At 40.4% G+C, this 13,345-nt stretch overlaps 1 protein-coding gene across 1 annotated transcript in view; it reads left to right on the top strand.

Annotated features, from left to right (window-relative positions):
- The window catches only part of ZNF521 (zinc finger protein 521), a 278,497-nt gene that overhangs the window by 16,680 nt on the left and 248,472 nt on the right, over positions 1–13,345 (top strand). Inside the window, exon 2 of the mRNA XM_039217599.1 lies at positions 11,316–11,495. The gene's annotated coding sequence lies outside the window, so the exon portion shown is untranslated. The remainder of the gene's footprint in view (positions 1–11,315; positions 11,496–13,345) is intronic.

Genomic DNA, 13,345 nt, shown 5'->3' on the forward strand with positions numbered 1-13,345 from the left:
GGCTCATCACGTTGGCCCGACTGAAGTAGAGAAAGAATGTAGACTTCTGGACTTGAAAATGGACAGTCTTTTTAATCTCGTAGTTTTCAAATGGAAGAAGCCAAGACCAATATTAAGCCAGATCAAGAGGTGGAAATAACTAATCCTCTGGCCACCATATTTCTCCTCTGCTGTTCCCTTTTCCTTAAGCATGTAGATCTCAGCTCCCTCCCCTATTACACCTCCCCAGAGAAAGTTACTTGTACAAGAAAAAAAAATGTATTAGCCAGTTATACCTGAAAGAGAATTAAAAGCAGTGGAAACCTGACAAATCCCTAATTGTGTGATTAAAGGCTTTGGCTTCTGATAAAAGAATTGCATGCCTGAGAAAGCTGATCTGGGAGGTATTTTTGAGGAGGTGGTGCTGGGGTGCTGGAGTGAGGGATCCTGGAGTGGTTTTTTGCATTGCCGGTGAAATCTCAGCCGAAATATCTCCTTAGAGAAACAGTATAGACTTTCAAAGGTCTTCCTCTGGATACTCTCCTTCAAAGGTCAGGAGGTTTGGTGGGGTCAGGCCCACCGGTCCGAGTTACAAGAAAAAATGAGCGATGGTTGTACCTGCAAAATTATAGCAATGGATCTGACTTAGGGTTGAATAATCTCCTAGTAAGGTCCATTAGTTGTTTTAAATACACCATGTGGAGAAGAAAATTCATATTTCCAACTGGCAGGTTACCATCTGAAGCAATGTCTGTTTTCTTGGAAATATGCTGCTTTTTCATACAAATTTTCTTTATTGCTGTGAAGAGATGGACACACCTGTTGGGGATGGGTTGCCCCAAGGACTGGGGGCACATTGATGCACTGATGTCATCTGTAGAAGGAATTGGGCATGACACATCACCGTTCCCGAGATGGCCCTTGGTTGTTTTTGTTTTTGTTTTTGGTGGTGTTGGCTAAATATGAAGTTTCAAATGGATGGATTAGAAAAAAAAAAGCAGCCACAGAATTGATTAGATTAGAACCCTTATTCTTTAAAAAAAAGAGGATGAGAGGTGCCTGGGTGGCTCAGTCCTTTAAGTATCCAACTCTTAATTTTGGCCCAGGTCATGACCTCATGGTTTGTGAGTTCAAGCCCCACTTAGGGCTCTGTGCTGATGGTGTGGACCCTGCTTTGGATTCTCTTGCTTTCTCCCTCTCTCTCTCTCTCCTTTCCCTGCTCATGTGTCTGTCTCTGTGAAAATAAACTTGAAAAAAAAAAAAAAAAGGAAGTAGGATGAGATCCAATCCTTCCAGCTCACCATCTGAGAACATGCATGCTCCTTTCCCACGTATATTTGCTGAAAATTATGTTTCTGAATTTTATAGGTATACACATGTATATGTATGTCTGCTTATTAAATCATATGGCGAAAAAGCAAAATGATTAAATATGAGTGTTTATTTATCAGCCAGTCTCCCCGATGTGTGATTGATTTAGTTGACTTTACTTTATGCATATTTGATGATTATCTGATAATGTATCATCACTTAAAATATGTTTGTATATAACCTAAATACTATAAAAATATTTAATATATGCTCACATCTTAACAGGTCAGGAGCGAAACAATATAAGTGAGAACATATTTTCAGAAGGGACTATTAATTTATAGTTACTAAGATAATGGCATACACGTTCACTTTCTGTTCTGTCTGGGTAGCTCTGTAAATTGTGTATTGATTATGCTAATGGCACTGGTGTCTTTATTACTTGTCTGCAGATACATGCAGATTGAATGCACATTTGGTAAGGTTGTCATTCTGTAGGGAAAAAAGTACATTTTTAAAATCTGGTTTTTGGAGAGAGTGAGTTAAAAAAAGGGAAAAACATTAAATAAACTCATCTGGAAACTTAAGGAATTGTGTTCTAGGAAATGAAAAGTGCTATTAAAAAGTTAAAAATGATGCTGTGATATTTCCTTTGTTTCAAATTTATTAAGCCAAGTGTTGCAGAAATGGTACTACCTCAATGATGATCTATTTTTATGGTTTATTTTTGGTTGTGTGACTTTTCTTGTTTTGTTTATCAGGCTAAGGGACCCTTAGACATTTAGGGTTGTGTGTGTTTTGAAATTTATTAGCCCAACTAGAGGAGAACAGGATGAATTTCTTTTTTTTTACCCAACGATACATAAATTTTCTTGTATTTTGTAATAGCTCATAAGTCATAAATCACAGCCCCACTTTTTGCTCTCATCTTTCATTATACAAACATGTACCTATTTGGTAGGATTTTTCACTCTCCTTTTTCCCCTTTTGCTGAGCCCTCATGGTACCAAAGCACTTGTTTAGAAACCACTTTCTTATCTTCCCAAATGGGATCACTTCTTAGAAATGTGGGCCTTCCTCCTGTGTACCAGCTTAGAAAGAAAACTTAAAAAAAAAAAAAAAAACCAACCTTTAAAAATTTTGTTTTCAAATTGTTTTCTACTTTATTGTAATTATAGTTGGATCCTTGATTTGTCTGAGAACCAATAGGAACTGCTAAAGGGGAAAAAAGGACACAAAAACAGTGTTCATATTCCTGGGTGATAGGAGCCCATTTAACAGGATAGTAAAGGCCCCAAAGTTTTGTGTTTCATTTACTGCCCTGAGACACATCCAGTGGTCCCGATCTTTCAACTACATCATTTAAAATTTAGAAGAGGAACTTCCCAAATTAAAACAAACAAACAAAAAGCAAAGTCACGAAGGGCGCCTGGGTGGCTTAGTCGGTTAAGCATCCGACTTTCGCTTAGGTCATCATCTCGCGGTTCGTGGGTTCGAGCCCCGCGTCGGGCTCTGTGCTGACTGCCAGCTCAGAGCCTGGAGCCTGTTTCAGAGTCTGTGACTCCCTCTCTCTCTGACCCTCCCCTGCTCACGCTGTCTCTCTCTCTCTCCTAGAAATAAATAAAACATTAAAAAAAAAAAAAGCAAAGTCACGAATCAAGAGAATTGACTAGTAATATTGGGTTGATTTTTTGTGAGCGAGATTGGAGTTTATCTTCTCAACCTGTGCACATGAGAACTGGCTGTATTGCAGCAGGCGAGTGTTTCTTGTTGGAAACAACAAAACACTTTCTCCCTAAGCTGGTGTTTCAGTAATTGTGGAGAGAGTTAACTTTACGTGTCGAATTCAGAAATACTGTCACAATTGGCTTGGTGTCGTCTAAAACAGCTGAAGTAATAAGAACAGTTAGTAGGAGCATCAGAAAGTATGATGTCTGGAATACAAAGGCTTTTTGCCCCAGATTTTCTTTTGCTGGGGTGGAGCTCTGCTTCCTGACTGGGTTACTATAGCTGCCGCTTATTTGTTACATGTAAAGAGGAAATAACTAGACCCTTTCCCAAACATCCAGACATCTAACTTCTAGGTTCAAGTGTGTTTCATTTATTATTGTAGCTGTCCGAAGAAACACTTTGCAATATTTCTGAAGGAAGAGATGTGAGAATCAATGGCTGTTTTTGTTTTCAGTCAAGTTTTGGATTTATTTTCCTTTGGCATTGTGTGTGTGTTTGAACTAAGACTAAATAAAAAAAAAAATTTCACCCAAGACGTAAGTCCCCAGAAGAGTCACAGGGACTCTTGCAAATCTCTCACACTGGATTAAAAAGTGAGCTGGTGGGATTGTGATATTTCTGGCCGATCTCTCTCCAGTTTGGGCTTTGGTGGGATTATGAAAAAAAGGCAAACTCTGGGGTGTGAACATAGTGAGAAGAGTAAGTCATTAGCCTTGATTAATACACCCGCTTTAAAACCAAGGCAGCGAGTTCATCGCTAGGAATGGCTCTACCACAGCCGGTGCCTGACAGTTATTAGACGGCTCCCCACTTTCTTATGCCAACACTCAGTGCTGAGTCCTGTTTCTGGAGTGGCTCCTGTGCCTTTTTTCTGCCATTGGATGTGTTTGCACTCTCTTGCCTCCTTTCCTGCCCAATGTCAGATGTCATAGCCTCCAGTCTAGCCGCACCCCCCTTCCCGCTTCCGGGTCTAGTACCTTAACAACCTACCCTCTCCATTAGCAATGGGACATCTTACTAAAAGTGTAAAGGAGATCTGTGACTCTCCTTACAGTCCTCCGGTGACTTCCCGTGGTGCTGAGGTTGGCATGTGAACATTTAGCTCATAGTAGTCCCGTCAGGATCTAGCTGCATCTCCAGCCTCTCTGCCAAGGCTCCCCCTTTCCCCACTCTGTCCAGTGCCTGTCATTTGAATGACACAGGAGACCTTGCACTTCCTGGAAGGCATCTTGTTGTTTTATACATCTGTGTGCCTTTACATATGTGTTTCTTCTGTTTCGAGAGCCGTTTTCTATTTGTCCTTAGGGCTACCCCATCCTTTTAAAACTTAGCGCACGCTTCTCTTCTTGAGGTAAAACTTTCCAGCTCTACCCTATGGGATTTCAGTGCCCCTGGTCTGTGGGCTTCTCCATCTGAGGACTTATCCCGCCTTCTGCACTCATTGATTTACTCATCCCCCCCCTTCCGTCCTCTCCCCCTCAGTAATGCTTGCCAGCCCTTCTGATGTCCTGGCATATGCAGAAGAACGATAAGTTTTGAATGGCACCGATGGGTGAGTGGAAAGGCAACAGGCGCACAGTCTCCCAGTCTCCCAGGCTGGACGTGGCCACTGCAAGGGCCGAATGGATGCGTATCCTTCAGCACCTGGCCGCACCCACTTTTGACCTGTCAGTCGGGTCAGACTGCAGCCTTCTGGTCTTGCGGCTCCTGGGGCCTTAGCTAAATGCCCATTCCTGAGCATAGGTGCTCACTTAACTTTCGTTTGCAGAAGGTGTGACTAAGGCAGCCATTGTAATTCAATCTGAAAGTTTAAATGACTTTAAGGCGGGAGTGCATTTATAAATAGTCTTTCTATGACAGTTGGAGTGCTGAATTTGCTTTCTTATAAATTTTGTGTGAAGGTTAAAGGGGGACTAGGTAGAAGAACTAACTTGGGGTAGGATTTTGATTGGAAGGGGAGAAACTTTGTATTTGGTTCCAAAGTGTGTACGTATGGTTCTGCTGTTGTATTTAACCTCTCCCAAGGCTAATTTCCTCCCCCTTAGCATCTGCCTGCAAAAAATTTCACTGTAGATACAAGAGTGGTAATAAATTCACGTTTGGCATGTTCTCCTCGATAATAGTGCATCTGTGATATTTCTCTTTGGTCTTCAAGGACTGCAATAGGCCTGTATAACAGTAAGGCAACACCGCGGAAATTCTAAATTCAACAGCGTGATTTTGTTTAACATAGAGAGCTTTCTTTTTGTCGGAAAATACTTTATAGACAAAGGAAAGAACACGTACACAAAAAGATGTTATTTTTCTTTTTCCTGTAAAACAGTTGAATAACTTTCAGAGAATAGAGTGGTTAAAAATAAACACTGCAGAGACATAAAAAGAGCACATTTTTATCCTCAGCCACATGAGCTCTTCGGACCTGTTGGTGCCAGCCAGGTGATGGCAATGGCCGTCATGGTCCCGCCAAGCGAAGGACTCCTTTCGGATGCTCCTCCTTGGCCACTGCACTGGTTGCTTTTGTTTTTGTTTTGTTTTGCTTGTTTACCTTTGCTTGACAGTAAAAAAAAAAAAAAAAAAAAATGAGGCAGCCAACCAGCAGGCGGGTGCGGGCCAGACGGCTGCACAGTCTGGTAATGCTGCATTCCTTCATTAGAGCCTGCTTGCCATTTTGTAACAGTGTGCGATTTATTTTCCCTAAATCTGTTTTCATCTTATGGGATTTCAAGTTACAATGCAAAGCTAGAGCCCAGAAAGCACAAAATAATGATCCCGCCCTTTGGTTTTTGAAAACCAGGAAGGCTTTCTGCTCCCTGTTTAACTCTTTGTGGCCCGAAGGGTCACTTTTTCTCTGTTCTTTAAAAAGTATCAAGATTAAGCTGTGTTTGCAGTTTGAACACTCTTGTAAGGGAAGAGTGATTTTGGACATGGTTTGCTTTAAACAGATAACATTTGATAATTTTAAATGTTTATTGGTTTTAGAGAGAGAGAGAGTGCAAAGTGTGAGCCGGAGAGGCGCAGAGAAAGAGAGAGAGGGAGACAGAATCTGAAGCAGGCTCCAGACTCTTGAGCTGTCAGCACAGAGCCCAACACAGGGCTTGAACTCATGAATCACGAGATGCTGACCTGAGCCGAAGTTGGTCGCTCAACTGACTGAGCCACCCAGGCGCCCTTGATTTTCTTTTTAGCATGGGACTTCTAACTATGTCAGTCAACCCTAGAGCTAGCTGTACAGACACATGGGAACTTTATAAACAACATTAGACAATTAATGATTATTGGGCACAAGATATTTGTCAGCTTGAGATTCATCATTTGTAGTGATTTCGGGGATTTGAGTGAGAGTTGCATTTGTATAAATTATTTGTTTACTTATTCGTCATAGAGTTTCTGAAAATAAGACCCGGAGTTATAATGCTCTTTTTATTTTTAGACGCAGTCCTTGGGAAAAAAAAAAAAAAACACAGGCATCTTTCTCAAGTCACAAAAGTGTTACAGTTTTACCAGTCCACTAGTAGTGTAGTGTAGTTCCCACTTTTCCCCAAACATTTTTTATTTTTTCATAGTTTTAGGTAATGTAAGATCCAGGAGGTCACCATCATCACAATGAAGCGAAGACTTGCTTTATGTTTTGTTTTTGTTTTTTTAAGGCAGTATGCATTTTGTAGTTGGTGATTTCTTGAACTATCTGGCACTGTGTGGGTTGATTTAAGATTGAGTAATTCATGCCATAGCTGTTTAATTTGGTGAAAAGCTAGCTATGACCAGAGAAGAGACTGTTAGGAAATGGTCGTGTTTTAAGTTTGCGTGTGCGTATAAGTGGAGTATTTTGGGTTCATTCATCTCTTGCCAATCTTAGTTGTTAAGTAATCTTCTCGCATTCATATTTACATCATCCTTCAGAATCTTGTGTGTCTGCCACTGTCATAAAAACCGACTCTGGTTTGTAAGGTAGAGCTCCGTGCTTGGAATTAACCAGGAAAAGCCTCATTTATATCTCGTGCAAGAAGGACAGAGGGCCTGCACTGTGTACTGGCTGCCAGAAGTTTTTATAGTAATACTTTGTATCTAGGCTCTGGCTCTTACCATTAAATGTGCTTTTTATAGAGTACCAAGTTATAAATGTAGTGCAGCTACGGCATATTAATCTTACTGCAGAGATTTAATGAGGCAGTTGTTTTGCGATGGACACTAGTGGGAGCAGGGAGCGACAGAGTTTTACTTTACCACCGAGCTGCAGAAATATTCCTTGCCTGGTAATAATTATAACCACATGATCTCCTAGTTTTTCTTTCTTTTGCCAGTGCTTTTCCATGCAAAAGTGGCTTGGAAGGAGGTCCATTTCTAGGCAGTGAAATGGGTTGGAAATTGGGCTGTTTTCTCAGTGGTTTGACATTTTAGCTTTGATCAGGCATGGGATCCTTGTTGCACAGAGAGAAATATGTAAGATGAGTTTCAAGAATACAGATAGTCTTTGCCAGTCCACTGAGATGGCTTTTAGATATTCATTACTTTTACTTGACTTTTATATAGGTTATAAAAAGTAAATGTGGTGAAACCTCTTTTTACATGGACAGAATAGAATTTCTACCGGTTGGCCTTAAACTGATCCCACACTTGAAATTAATTGAAGTCCATGGGTTTATTGCCTCCAACACTTTTAAGCCAGTGCCATTTTTCATTTTCCCCAAAGTTGAAATTTTATTAAACCAAGTTACGGCAGTAACAGCCCTCATGAAGAGGAGGATGAGAAGGAAAGCACCACCTGCCAGAGAACATAATAAGGGGAAAAACATACTTCTTTTAAATTTCCATTTATAAGTGAAGTTAGCAAAATTGGAAACAGAGAGCTGCCTTTTATTTCTGTAATAATAGTTGTGTCTTTGTTCCCAAATTAAGTCTTTTATCTAGGTTAGAACACTATGAATCCAGTGCTTCCTAGCACCATTCTGAAGGGATGAGCCCGCCGATAGGTGGTGCCGGTGAGATCATGAGTGATGAATATCACGTGTTTGAGTGGCATCCTTTAGGTCTAAGGATTGAGAGTGGTGTCTGCAGTGATGAGGGGGCTTGAAGCCGTAGCAAAGGGGGTCTGTGGATATTTAGAAATACTGCCCTTTGGGGGAATTGGGAACACAACAATTGAGTTGAAAGAACAGTTGTCTTTCTTGAAGTGGTGTTGGGAGCAGGGCGGTACTTATGGGCATGGACCTTGTATTTATAACCCCTTAGATTGAAGGCAGAGATTTGAATGGCTCGAGGAGTAATACAATTATTTTTTATGATCGGATCTCAGAGGACTTTATAAAAACTACATAACGAAGGCCATGTGCAATTATTGAAGTGTAGCCACCTGTGGGAAAGAAATGGTTGACAACGTAAGCTTTCCAGAATCTTCCAACATCCACTGACACTAGGAGTGGAACCCTCTAACACAAATAAACATCTTTTGAATGGGTGAGAAATAATTCTTCGTGAAAGTGGAGACTGGAAAACATCTACACACACACACACACACACACACACACACACAGAAATACACACACACACACACACACACAGAAAGAGACACTGAGATTGTAGCACTCATTACACCAAGGCATCATAGGCTATAATCGCACCCACCCCCCCAGAGGGTCCCTCTTAAGTGGTGACCTAAAAACAAATTCGCCAGTTGGCTGGAGCATGCATCCTAAAGTTGCGGCAGAAGTGAATAAGCTTGACTGACTTTAGTCCCTGAAGGGTTCTATCTGTAAATGCAGACGTGGAAGCAAAAACATTTTTTATTAGTCTTAAAATGACCCTGATTTTAATAACTAGCCACAGTGTCAAAAGCATGGATTGGAGTCGTTCTTTCGCTTTTAAGAGCTCAAGCACCATGCATGTGTTCCTATTTGTTTGATATTTTTGATATTGGATTCGTGTAAGGTGTCCATATTCTTGAATAATAAGGAAGACGAGTTTTTATCATTTTTCTCTGCGTACTACTTAAAGTATTCAGAGCGTCTTCTTATTTAAAAACAAACAGGCCTGCAAACTCGATGCATAGCATTTAAATAATCATATTAAGATTCAGATCTAGCACCCACATTTCCCTCAGTGCTATCGATTTTATGAGAAACTGGAAACTCCAGCTAAACAACGGAGAGTATTCAGTGTGTGCATACTGCCTTCCAACAAGTGTTTGGTAATGCGGGGACCAGCTTGCCACATTGGGGCAGTTATTTATTTTCCTGAATTTCTCTCTAATTTGGCACGATTTTGCCACTGACTTTTATTTGTTTGGAGGTCTTTGAACTGCCGCCTTTTCCTTCTGTCTGTAGCTCTCGAAGAAATATTTGAAGGCAGTCAAGTCAAATGTGAGGGATCATAGTGTCAGTTTGGAGAAATGGAGGCCTGTAGGTCTTTTTCAGTTTGGGGGTACCCGATCTGTTCCTGTTTATAGAAAAAATACCAGTCAAGGACTTTTTCATGTACTCCCTCCCCCTCCGTCCCAACTCCTCTCCTTTTTTTTTTTTTTTAAATCATCACTAAATAATATTTACTAAGCACTCACCTGGACACAGTGCAGTGCTGGGCAGAGCACAAGACACACAAAAAAGATCCTGTGATTACTCCCCCAGGAATGAGCACTCCAAACCCCAGTCTATTGAAATGGGCACTGTGTAGAGCATGGAGATAATAATTTTCCAGATGGCAAATCAACCCAAATTACCGATTCAGTTAAACACTATGTTCTTTAAAAACAAATAAACAAACAAACAAAATACTTGTTCTTTGAGATGAGAACTTTGCTTTTTCTTTTCATGAACCCAAGAGGTTATTATATACGTCGCAATGGAAGTTGCTTTTGGCACATGTGAATCATTTGAAGGGTGGTGACAGAGTCAAGTTCATTGCCGATGCGAAGAAAGGCTTTAGAACAACTGCCAGGAGGAAAGGGACCATACTGAATTGTAGAAGTGGGGATCATGGAAACGTGTTACACGCAAGGCAGTGGAGAGCATTTCTAGACAGCAGGATGGTAGTGTGGTGGCACTTACTGACTTTTCTAAGAAATCCGGGGCTAATTTTGATTCTGCGAATTCTTTGTTTTAACATTTCGAAATTTTGTCCTCCCATATTAAAAAAGAATTGACTACAGATAATGCATTACATATTTCTTAGGTATCTTGATACAAGTCTTTTATCACCATTTTATTGACTATATTTTGAGACATAATTTATTTCTGACTTCAGAGGACTTTTTGCTATTAGAAATTAATGTCCCATAAATTATGTCACAGATTATATTATCCAATTTCCCCTAAAGGGGCATATTCTCTCTTTTCTTTCCTTCCCCACCTTGGCCTTCTGGTAAAAAGGAGGGATGGCACCAGGATGCTTGGGAGCACTTCTCTAAAATGAGCCAAAGGGCAGCCTCTAGAATCAAAATGTATTTAAAGTATTTATTGCACTCTAACTAAAAATAGTACGTGTCTTTTACTCTCTTATTCCCCCTTGCTGTTTAAATATCATTCTGAGGGGTAGAATGGAACTATTTTTAGTTTTCACACTATTTAGCTTTTTGACATTGATAATGCCAATTTAAGTTGTTGACTTCATTATAACTTAAAATTACTCTCTGTATATCTTACCTTTTTTTTTTTTTTTTTTTTTTGATGATTGCTTGTTTGAAAACGAGAGACATGCTGATATATTTACACTTGAATCTGTGTTGGTAAAAATGTTTTGCTGTGCGGTAGGGCTTATTTTGTTATCGCTGTCTAACAAATAATGGAGTAACTGTGTGTTTTGACCAGTTTGTAAGTAAAGGTCAATTTCATGCTTATGGTAATTAGCTTACTTATTCTAGACTTTTGGCTAATTCTGGTAATTTCCCGTGAAACAGTATATTTAGCAGAAAGGGAATTCATTCTTAAGCACAGTGGTTTTTTTCCTTTGCATTGGAGACTTTAATTTTAAAAGTGCTTTATGTCTGTCTTTTAAGCAAAAACCCCGAAAAGGCAATGAAAAATGGCAAAGTTCACCTTAAGGATGGACGAATAATGAATTATTTGAAGGAAGAGATGAGAAAAGGCCTGCGCGGTGGAGGGAAGGGAAAAGTTCAGTCACTGTGAACTGACACATCTTAGGGAAGGCTCACTTTGGCTTCTGGAATGAAATGTGCCACAAAGCCCTACTTTTGCAGCTTCTGGGAAAAGGGTGTTTCTGTTTTTGGTAGCGAGAAGATTAAACATTACTTTGAAAGAACCTGTCTTTAGACCCCTATACTTACGGTCTTGATTTCCTTTTAGACCCCAACTGTAAACTTGAAGACAAGACTGAAGATGGGGAGGCAGTAGACTGTAAGAAAAGGCTGGAAGACGGAGAGGAGCTGGAAGACGAAGCTGTGCACAGCTGTGACAGCTGCCTCCAGGTGTTTGAATCACTGAGCGATATCACAGAACACAAGATTAATCAATGTCAGTTGACAGGTAAACAATACTTATCACTTCTTGTCTTTGCACACCATTCTATTTTTGATTGTTTCAGGCGTACTGTTTTTTTTCCCTCTTCCAATAGTTTTACTCCCATACTTGAACATGTAGGGAAGTCTAGAAGTGCTTTGGAAAGAATTCTAAGATGGTGGTTTATGGCAAACTCAGTGTCACAGTCCTTAGATTATGAATTGTACCTAGATTTTTAATTTAATTTAATTTATTTTTTATTTAAAAACATTTTTTTTAAATGTTTTATTTATTTCTAGGAGAGAGAGAGAAAGAGAGAGAGAGAGAGAGAGACAGCGAGACAGCGTGAGCAGGGGAGGGTCAGAGAGAGAGGGAGTCACAGACTGAAACAGGCTCCAGGCTCTGAGCTGGCAGTCAGCACAGAGCCCGACGCGGGGCTCGAACCCACGAACCGCGAGATCATGACCTAAGCGAAGGTCGGACGCTTAACCGACTAAGCCACCCAGGTGCCCCTAAAAAATTTTTTTAACGTTTAGTTATTTTGGAGAGACAGAGAGAGACAGAATGCAGCAGGGGAGGGGCAGAGAGAGAGAGAGGGAGACACAGCCGAAGTCGGATGCTCAGCCACCCAGGTGCCCCTGTACATAGATTTTTAAAAAAATGCTTATTTATTTTTGAGAGAGAGAGGGAGAGAGCACACATGCTGGGGAGGGGCAGAGAGAGAGGGAGACACAGAATCTGAAGCAGGCTCCAGACACTGAGCTGTCAGCACAGAGCTCAACGCGGGGCTCGAATTTATAAGCTATGACATGACTTGAGCCGAAGTCAGATGCTCAACTGACTGAGCCACCTAGGGGCCCTGAATTGTACCTAGATTTTAATAGCTAACAGGTACATTTTTTTTTTTTTTCTACTAACTATAGTGATGCCATGCAGGTCCAGAATCTAACATGATTATTAAAATAAAGTTAAAAAAAAGAAGAACCCTTTGAATATGTTTTCAGAGAAACTAAGCATGGATTAATTTATTTTGGTTTAAATACCACTTCCTCAAGGGAACTTTCCTTGATGCCTCTCTGCCTGAGTTGAGTGCCTTTTTTTGTGTTCGCATGAAGTCCTTTGCCTGTTCCTGCATCTCACAGTTCCCACTGCATGTGTTCACATCTCCCTGTCCCTCTGGAGACTGCGAACGCATGGATGGCAGGAACTGTGTCGTCTTTGTCACTGTATTCTCTGAGCCTGGGACAGTGCCTGGCCCACAGTGCGTTCCCACTAAGGTGTGGACACTGTTCTGCGATGCAGTCGATAGGAAAAATCCAATTTAAAGTGACAGGAAGCATGATGTGTTCAATTTGATTGTTGAATACAACTAAAACTCAGTTTGTCAGATTTCTCCTCTTTAAAAACATATTCTACAAGAATGGACTATATCAGCCTGAGTGGGACATTTTAGGCAGGTGTTTTTGTTTTAGATTCATGTCATTTTTCTCTTGCTATTGGAAGCTGACATTCTATGGCTCTGTATGTGTTTGTAACTCTCTCTCTCTCTCTCTCTCTTAGTTTCCCAGCACAAATCTTTCTTCAGTTAACCATGGGTGGGAAATGTATTTATTTAAACAAGTGATTCTCCAACTGTTTTCCATACAATATTGATATTTTTGGTAAAATTTTAAAAGGTGTTCCATTTTAGCCAGGTTTTCTGAACAGATTTTTGTGGAAATGTTGGATTAAATCCAATTAAATAGGCTTCTTTATTAAAGTGCACTGTGGCTTTTCAAGAAGGAACTATAGTAAATAAGTTTAGGCCGTAGAATCTTATTTCTTTCAGAAAACCCTGTACTCTTTATTGGGTCTTAAGTTTGGGCATTGATGTCGCA

Source organism: Hyaena hyaena, unplaced genomic scaffold (genome assembly GCF_003009895.1).
Source record: "Hyaena hyaena isolate Hyena2069 unplaced genomic scaffold, ASM300989v1 scaffold_14, whole genome shotgun sequence".
Lineage (NCBI taxonomy): Eukaryota > Metazoa > Chordata > Mammalia > Carnivora > Hyaenidae > Hyaena > Hyaena hyaena.